The following is a 7,951-nucleotide window of genomic DNA, read 5'->3' as shown; positions in this document are numbered from 1 at the left end:
TGTGGTGAATGTTTTGATCAATGAATATTCGATTCTTTCTTCAATATGGAATCGATTCACAACAACTTTTCCTGCGATGCTACTTATATATTAGGCATTAAGATCTATAAAGATAGATTGAGGAAATTAATCGATCTAGTCGCAGTACATACATTGATAAAGTATTGCATCATTTTAGAATGCAGGAGGCAAAGAGAGGATATGTCCCGATATCTCGTGGGATATTGATCTCATAGGACAAACCCCTAATTCATTAGATGATAAGGGCCATCTTAGAAAAGCTTCATATGCTTCAGCAATTGGATCTATAATGTATGCAATGATATGTACTTGTCCTGATATTTCGTATGCTTTGAGTATGATAAACATATACCAGTCTAATCTAGGTGAGGGTCATTGGATAATTGTCAAGAATATTCTTAAGTACTTAAAGAGGACTAAAGATTTATTTTTGGTGTATGGAGAAGATAGGAACTAGTTGTAAAGGGTTACACTGATACTAGTTTCATAACCTAATTTCTGGATAGACAAGGATGATTATGTGTCTATATCTGGTTTTTTTTGTCTAAATATAAGTAATGTTAGCTGAAATAGTTCACAGCAAGTAATTGATGATTCTATAATGGAAGCAGAATATATTGACGCTTTCAAAACAACTAAAAAGACTGTTTCGGCATGTGCTTAGGCGATATCACCTTATTAATGAGATTAATGATCAAGGAGATATATGTTAAGTGAATATTATTGATAATGTTGCAGACCCACTGACCAAGGCTTTGTCGCAGAATAAACACAATGGTTGTACAAATTCTATGAGTATTAGATACATGGGTGATTGGGTCTAGTGCAAGTGGGAGATTGTTAGTGTTTGTGCCCTAGAGACAACACTATAATGTTTTAGTTTAAGATATTTAATTATTAATGTTTATGTTATATCGGTTTTTCCATTTATAATTTATTATGTCTTAATTTACTGTGATATAAATGATAGATTAATAAATGTCCTTGAAATATGATAGGAATTCTATATCTCTAAGTATGTGACTTAGAAATGAGATTATGAGAATAGTATCAATATTCCTAAAGGTCCCTAGTCGAGTATTATTATTAAGGGATGATAATAATGCATTAAGACTAGTGTGTTTATTAACTGATGATCACATCTCCTTGATCATAGGTATATTGATAGTAAAGACAAAAACACAAGCAGATGTAAATGTACATGGTGTTGGACAGACCAAATGTGAGATTCTACATGTTTGGTGTGTCATAAGTAATTCTCACAGTGATAATGATGTAATGGTCCTTAGACCTGAAGTCATTATATTTCTATACGAGAATTAATATACATTGATTACATTAAAAGTTATCTTGGACCGGGTAATGATAAAAGTGGACATTGGGTATATTATAAATCGTATGAAAAATATGAATGATATAGATGGGATTTAACCCTCCTATTTTAGGAGTGATATTATTGGCCTCTTGTGTGAGTTAGACTATGAAATGCGTGGCCACGCTCAAATGTTGATTTGATATGATAATCTACTCATTGATCAAGGAAACTTGGATTAAACTATGATGATGATGACACACTACATGCCTCTTGTTTAATCTATAATATTTGGTTAAAGGGATTATATTACGTTGTACATTATTCACGAAAGGTTTAATCGATCACTGATATTTAAAAGTCATTGCAATCGTTATAATAACCTATAGGGTCACACACAAAAAATGCTTGAAGGATTATTTAATTTAAGTTGGATTTAAATTAAAGTAAAGTAGTTCGAATTATTTATAATATTAATTAAGTATGACTTAATTAATTAGATAAAAATGATCTTCAAATTTACTAATATCAATTATGAAATTCAGTTGTTAAATAATTAAGTGTGACCTAATTATTATACAAACAGAAATTTTGAATTAATAATAACTCCTAATTAGTTAAGAGTTATAATTATTTTTCTACTCTCTATATAATATCTCTTGTGTGGCTGATTTTGGAGTAAGACTTTTACTAAAACCCTAGCCTCCAAGAGAGAAGATGGAGAGATCAAGAAGAAACGAGTTTGTGCTAGTACACATCCAATCCTTGAGTTCAAGCATTCGTATGGATACTGATAGAGCGTAGATCGCGAGAGCGGGATGCGCGGTGATTGAACAATCTTTGGATCTATATTATTCAACCAATTTGTAAAGCTTCTTAAGGTAAACAATCTGATCTACGATTTAAATATCTATTTTCACATGGATCCTGCGGTGGGTTTCAAAAATTCTGGGTTTTCAGGTTTTTAATTACTGTTTCTGTTGCGTTTATATGCTCAAAATCCTTCAATATAAACCAAGTGTAGCAAATATTTTAAAAAGTAATAATTACAAGAATAACAAGAGCAAACAAGTTATATCTCTAGTCTCTCAAGATCTAAGTTGTAAAATACTTGTAAGCAGTTGTGTGCATTCTTGCATAACAGGGATTTTCTCAATATATATCTCTGGTGAATATACAAACTCACCAGAAAGTTTTTAAACTTGTGTTGATTTACTTTGTGTTATTTGAATACTTTCAAAGTCTTATTTGTATTCTTACATATTCAAAACATAGTTGTATATTTTAGAAAGAATTTTTTATATAAGAAAAAAAGAAACCAGAATTCCATTCAAACCCCTTTCTGTAATTATGTTGGTATATTGTTAGGGAATAAGAAAAGCTTGAGTAATTACATTCCACTCAGTCACATTGATATCATTCAGCCATTTTTAAGCTTTGTCATGAAGAGAAAACCAGAACAACATGACTTACAGTTGGTCCGTAGTGACACCCCGATACTTGATGGTAGAGCATAGTTGTTGAAACCTTTGTAAAAGAAATATAGGGTCTTCAAAGAAAAGACCAGAAAACCGATTCTGTTGGATCATAGTAAGAAACACCGGTCTTATTTCAAAATTTGTTGCTTCAATAGTTGACATAGCGAGGCTAATAGGTACACCACTCGAAGAGGTATGTGAATAGTTTTTCAAAGATTTAATAGGAAGTTTTGCCATTTTTATCTTCGAATCATCGAGATTTTGCTCCCTTTTTTTTCGTCTTCGATCTATATATTGTTGACAAGTAATCCCAGAATCCGGACTAAGAGGAGTTAATTCTGCTTTTTTTATGGACCTTGGCATCAATAACTAAAACAAGAAAAAGCAGTGAAATATGCCTCAATTGGAAGTAAACCTCCAATGAGACAAAGTAAACAATCTAAATTAATTTACCTAAAATCTATAGAAACTAGGCGTCTCCCTGGCAACAGCGCCAAAAAAACCTGATGTGTAATTTTTTTATCTAACCGCAAGCGCATGGTGTCTATTGCTAGTACAAAGTGGCAAGTGCAGGTCGTATCTACAAGGAGACAATTTTTAATAATTTCGGTTTAACTATTATGAATTTTTTTCTAGATAAAAACTAATATTGGAGATTTTAAACTAACTACTAATGTAAATTAAATATGTTTTTAAATCAATTAGCTAAAGGTCTAGAGCGGTGCAGGTTCACCATATTTACACCAAACTAATTACGAAAGTATAGCAATTCAGTGGTCAAGAATTAAAGTAAAAGTTAATCTTTCCCAAGCATTAAAACTTGCAAAAATCCAATGATGCTCCCCCTTCACTTCCAATTCTGCTAATCGTATGTGTGTCTCTAGTGGCTAAAATCTCCCGACCTATTACCCCTATTAGATACAGTTAATCTATGATATTGGCCAATTACAAATATTAATATTAAAATATATCGACTAGAATTATATTTACCCATTAAACTACTAATCAAATTAAAGCATATTCGTGGTGCAAACATGGTTTCCCTTTGCGCCTGGAATGGACCTACTCACTTATACTAGATGTAAAAATGATAAAAATAATGATGAATTCCATATAAAACAGATACTAATGAAAACAATATAATAAGGAATACCTCAAATTTTATACTAATGAAGAATAATGAATCCGCTAAAATAATTGTATACAATGCTTACAATGGAAGATATGAGGAAAAACCCTAGCTCTGTGTATAGTACGTATCTATCTATGTCCTCTCCAAGCTAATAATAATAATTGATGTCTAGTCTAATAATAAAAGTATTTTATTATTCTAATCAAATTATAAGTGAAAATTCTAGACCGAGTAATAAAAAAGTTGTAGCTATCTGTTCACTGCAGTTTCTAGGCTGCTCGAATTTAATTCTCCTTATTGGACCTTCTTTAAATTAAAAAGAATTGTATAAGCTTCATGTGGGCTATAAGATCATTAAAAGTGGACTTTAGGATCTCTAAATACGGCCCAAATAATATGGGTAGTCCGTGTAGCCCAATAATACGAATTTTGCTCTATTTTCACTTTAAAATATGACTTTTTGCTCTAAATTCTTCCAAGTCTAGAATTTCCTTGTAACCTATAATAAAACATCAAAATCTATTAAATAAATATCCAGATCAGTGCAAAACATAATAAATATAAGGACAAAAATCATCTAAAATATATATATATAAATATATTTTATAAAGGCATGCTTTTAACTCATTGGTTTCATCTTTAACTTAGTTGAACGGTGATTCTTCTTTGCCTTTTTACTTGTTTGAGGAGTTCAACCTTTGGTTGGGGCTTTCCATTTTTCGCTATGGTCACTATCTCATCTACTATCGTCATTACTTCATCTTGCGAGTCCTTGCTAGAGCGGATTCGTCAAGGGAATATCACTATGTCTCTTGACCTTAGAGCATCCAATTTTGACGTTCGTTCCGATGTGTCGGGAAGACATATGGATGAGGCTATAAGTGGAGTACACATTCAGAGTAATCAGTATTGACTGGAGGATTGGTCCACTTTCATTCATGAGATGTCACATTTTCAACTACAACGAGAACTTTAGGATTCTTCTGATGGTTATCTCCTCTAATGGTAATCTCCTTAATTTTGGTGGATCTTGGCTTTGGTGCACCTTTTCATTCTTTCTTCAGGTCATCTTGGAGTGGATCGATATGGCGCCTCTTCAGTTGTCTCCTAACAGTTGGAAGTTGGCGGTAGCTTTGTTTGTGTTATATGATCGCCATAAGCTTGATGTTCGTCGGGGTGTCAAAGGTTTCTTCTATCTAGTTGCTCGTCTTCATCACAAGTTGTTTGGATTTTTGAAGGAAAAGAAGAGAAATGACAAGAAGTCCAAAGACATATTCTTCTAGTTGTATGATGTTGAGAGAGTCTGCACCAATTTTAACTTGGATTCTTGTCAACCTTTCTAACTTGTCTTCTATATATTTATCATACCAATATTCCCGTCATCTTCTTTCTTTGTGATATTCTTCCTTGTTCTTTAAAATAGATGATCAGAAGGTGAAGAAGTTGTATGACCACGGAGAGAGTGGGAACTATACTTCTTCTTTCTAGTGAGGACTTTAACCTTACGACCCTTGTTACGAAAGATAACCTGAAGAAGATTGGAATTCTTCAACCCGATGTGGGTTCCAATCAAAGGAAAGGAGCTTTCATCAAAAAGAAGGATGATTTGGACTTTTTGAAGGGCCTCCCGTCCTCATCTGGTACATTTTGGGCGTGCCCTAAGTAGTGCACACCCTCAGGAGTGCCCTAAGGGGGGGCACCCTTAGGGTTGCGCCTACTAGAAGTAGCATATTTAGTCTTTTCCTTAATTTCCATTCTTATGTGTTATACCTTACTTGTACTTCTTCATGTGCGCACATGTTATCTCCACGCCTTTTGTGTTTGTATCTTCATACATGTATCTTTTTTTACGCATTTATTTCATAATTCATATTGTATGCCTTATATTCATGGTAGGAGTCATAGCCAGAAAAGCATGGTAAGAGTCATAGTTGAGGTGACTGGTGTTGATTCTACTAAGGATTATGCTATTCCCGTGGCTGATGTTCATTCCACCATGGATCTTCCATTTCCGGACTACCTTCTCCACACCCCACGAGCACAGGGGTGCGCCTGTCAGGCCCTCCATCATCATCGAAGTGCGCCTTTAGGCTCTCTCTATCTTGGGTTCTTCCACATATTCTTTGTTATTATTTTCCCTTCATTATGAATATGTTCGTGACTCTTATTTGAGGTACGGGACTCTGTAAAATCTCTACAAGTTGTATGCATTTATCTATTTATTGCATCTTTATTTCGGTCTTCATATTATACTTCCTTTCATATATTGTTCTTCCACTTTTGGCTTAGATTATTTTCATCTTGAAAAAATCAATCAATAAATAAACTTGTAAGTGAAAGGATGTAACTCTAAAATCGTCCCCTTGAGGGAGACCTCTCCGGGCACGCCTTGGGGGTGTATGGCCCCTTAAGGAGGCTTCGCACCTCCTTGCATGCTTGGAATTTATTCTTGTTAATTTTGAAATCAAAAAACTAAAATGAGATGATGAGCAAACTTGTAAATAAAAAAACTTAAATTGAAGACTTCAATCATGGAGGAGGATCCCCTAGGGCACGCCCTAGGGGTTATGAAGCTTTTTCAGCAAGCTTCACATCTCCTCGCATGCTTGAATGTCATCCTCTTAACTTTGTTAATCCATTTAAAGATAAAAAATAAGACAACAAGTAAACTTGTGAATAAAATGATATGACAAAAAATCTCCCTTTTGGGTGGACAACCCCTGGGTAGGGATGGCAAAATAATCCAATCCGACATTTACCCGATCTGAAACCCGAAATTTGGGATTTACCGAATCCGATTTTTTGGATTTGAATTTGGATATGGATTTAAATTTTAAAACCGAAAAGTTTTGGATTTGGATTTGGATATTAGGTATACTGATCTGAAACCCGATCTGAAATCTGAAACTCTATCTGAACCCGATCTGAACCCGAAATCTGAAAAAACCCGAATTATTATATATATTAGTTATATGTATATATAATTAAAATTTTATATATTACACATTATAATATTATAAAATATATACACAATATACATTATACATATTAATATATAAATTTTAGAACATGTATTTTTATATTTACGTTAAAAAATAACTAATTATAAAGTTTAATGAAATATAATTATACAATCATTTAAACGGTGATAAGGTTTATAAGGTTAACAAAACATCTTTTAGTAATAAACCTAAAAAACTGGGTATCTATTGAGTTGATTTTTTAAATATTAGTTATACATATAATAACACAATTAATAGTGTTGTGTAGTGGTTGAAGATGACACGTTAAAACTCTTTCTCTATAAGTCGCGTGTTCGATCCCAAGTACTTGCAATATCAATAATTATACAAATTTTCAGATTTCGGGTTCGGGTTTCGGGTATGAATATCCAATTAAAAAAATCGGGTTTCGGGTATACCCGAATCCGATCCGAAATCTGATGGATCGGGTTCGGGTATTCATTTTCGGGTATTTTTCAGGTTCGGGTTTGGATAAAATTTTCAGGTTTGGATATGGATTCCGGAATACCCGACCCGATTGCCATCCATACCCCTGGGTGTTCCCTACGGCTGTGGGGCTCCTTCGGGAGTCTTCACTTCTTATAACTTGCTCGAAGGGTTATTTTCTCAATCCTTTTTTATCCTTGGAAGAATTAAAAAAGCAAACAAATAAATGCATGATCTTCAAAAATTCTTCCCCATGTGAGAGCAACCCATTTGGGTGCGCTCTAAGGGGGTGTGAGGCTTCTTTGAAAAGCTTTGCGCCTTCTTGCTTGCTTGAAAGACATTTATCTTCTTCGCTTGTTCAAAAAATGAACTATTTTTTACTTTCATGTGACTTTTCCTTTGTACTTCATGTATTGAAATAAACATAATGACGAGAATTGATCTTCACATTTTGAAATAAAAAAATTCAAAATTTCATCTATGCTGCGGAATGCCCTTTAGCGTAATATGCTCTAGTGCATGCACTACCCTTAGGATGAATTTTATTGTTGTTAGTTTG

Source organism: Apium graveolens, chromosome 5 (assembly GCF_009905375.1).
Source record: "Apium graveolens cultivar Ventura chromosome 5, ASM990537v1, whole genome shotgun sequence".
Classification (NCBI taxonomy): Eukaryota; Viridiplantae; Streptophyta; class Magnoliopsida; order Apiales; family Apiaceae; genus Apium; species Apium graveolens.
This window is presented reverse-complemented; position numbering follows the sequence as displayed.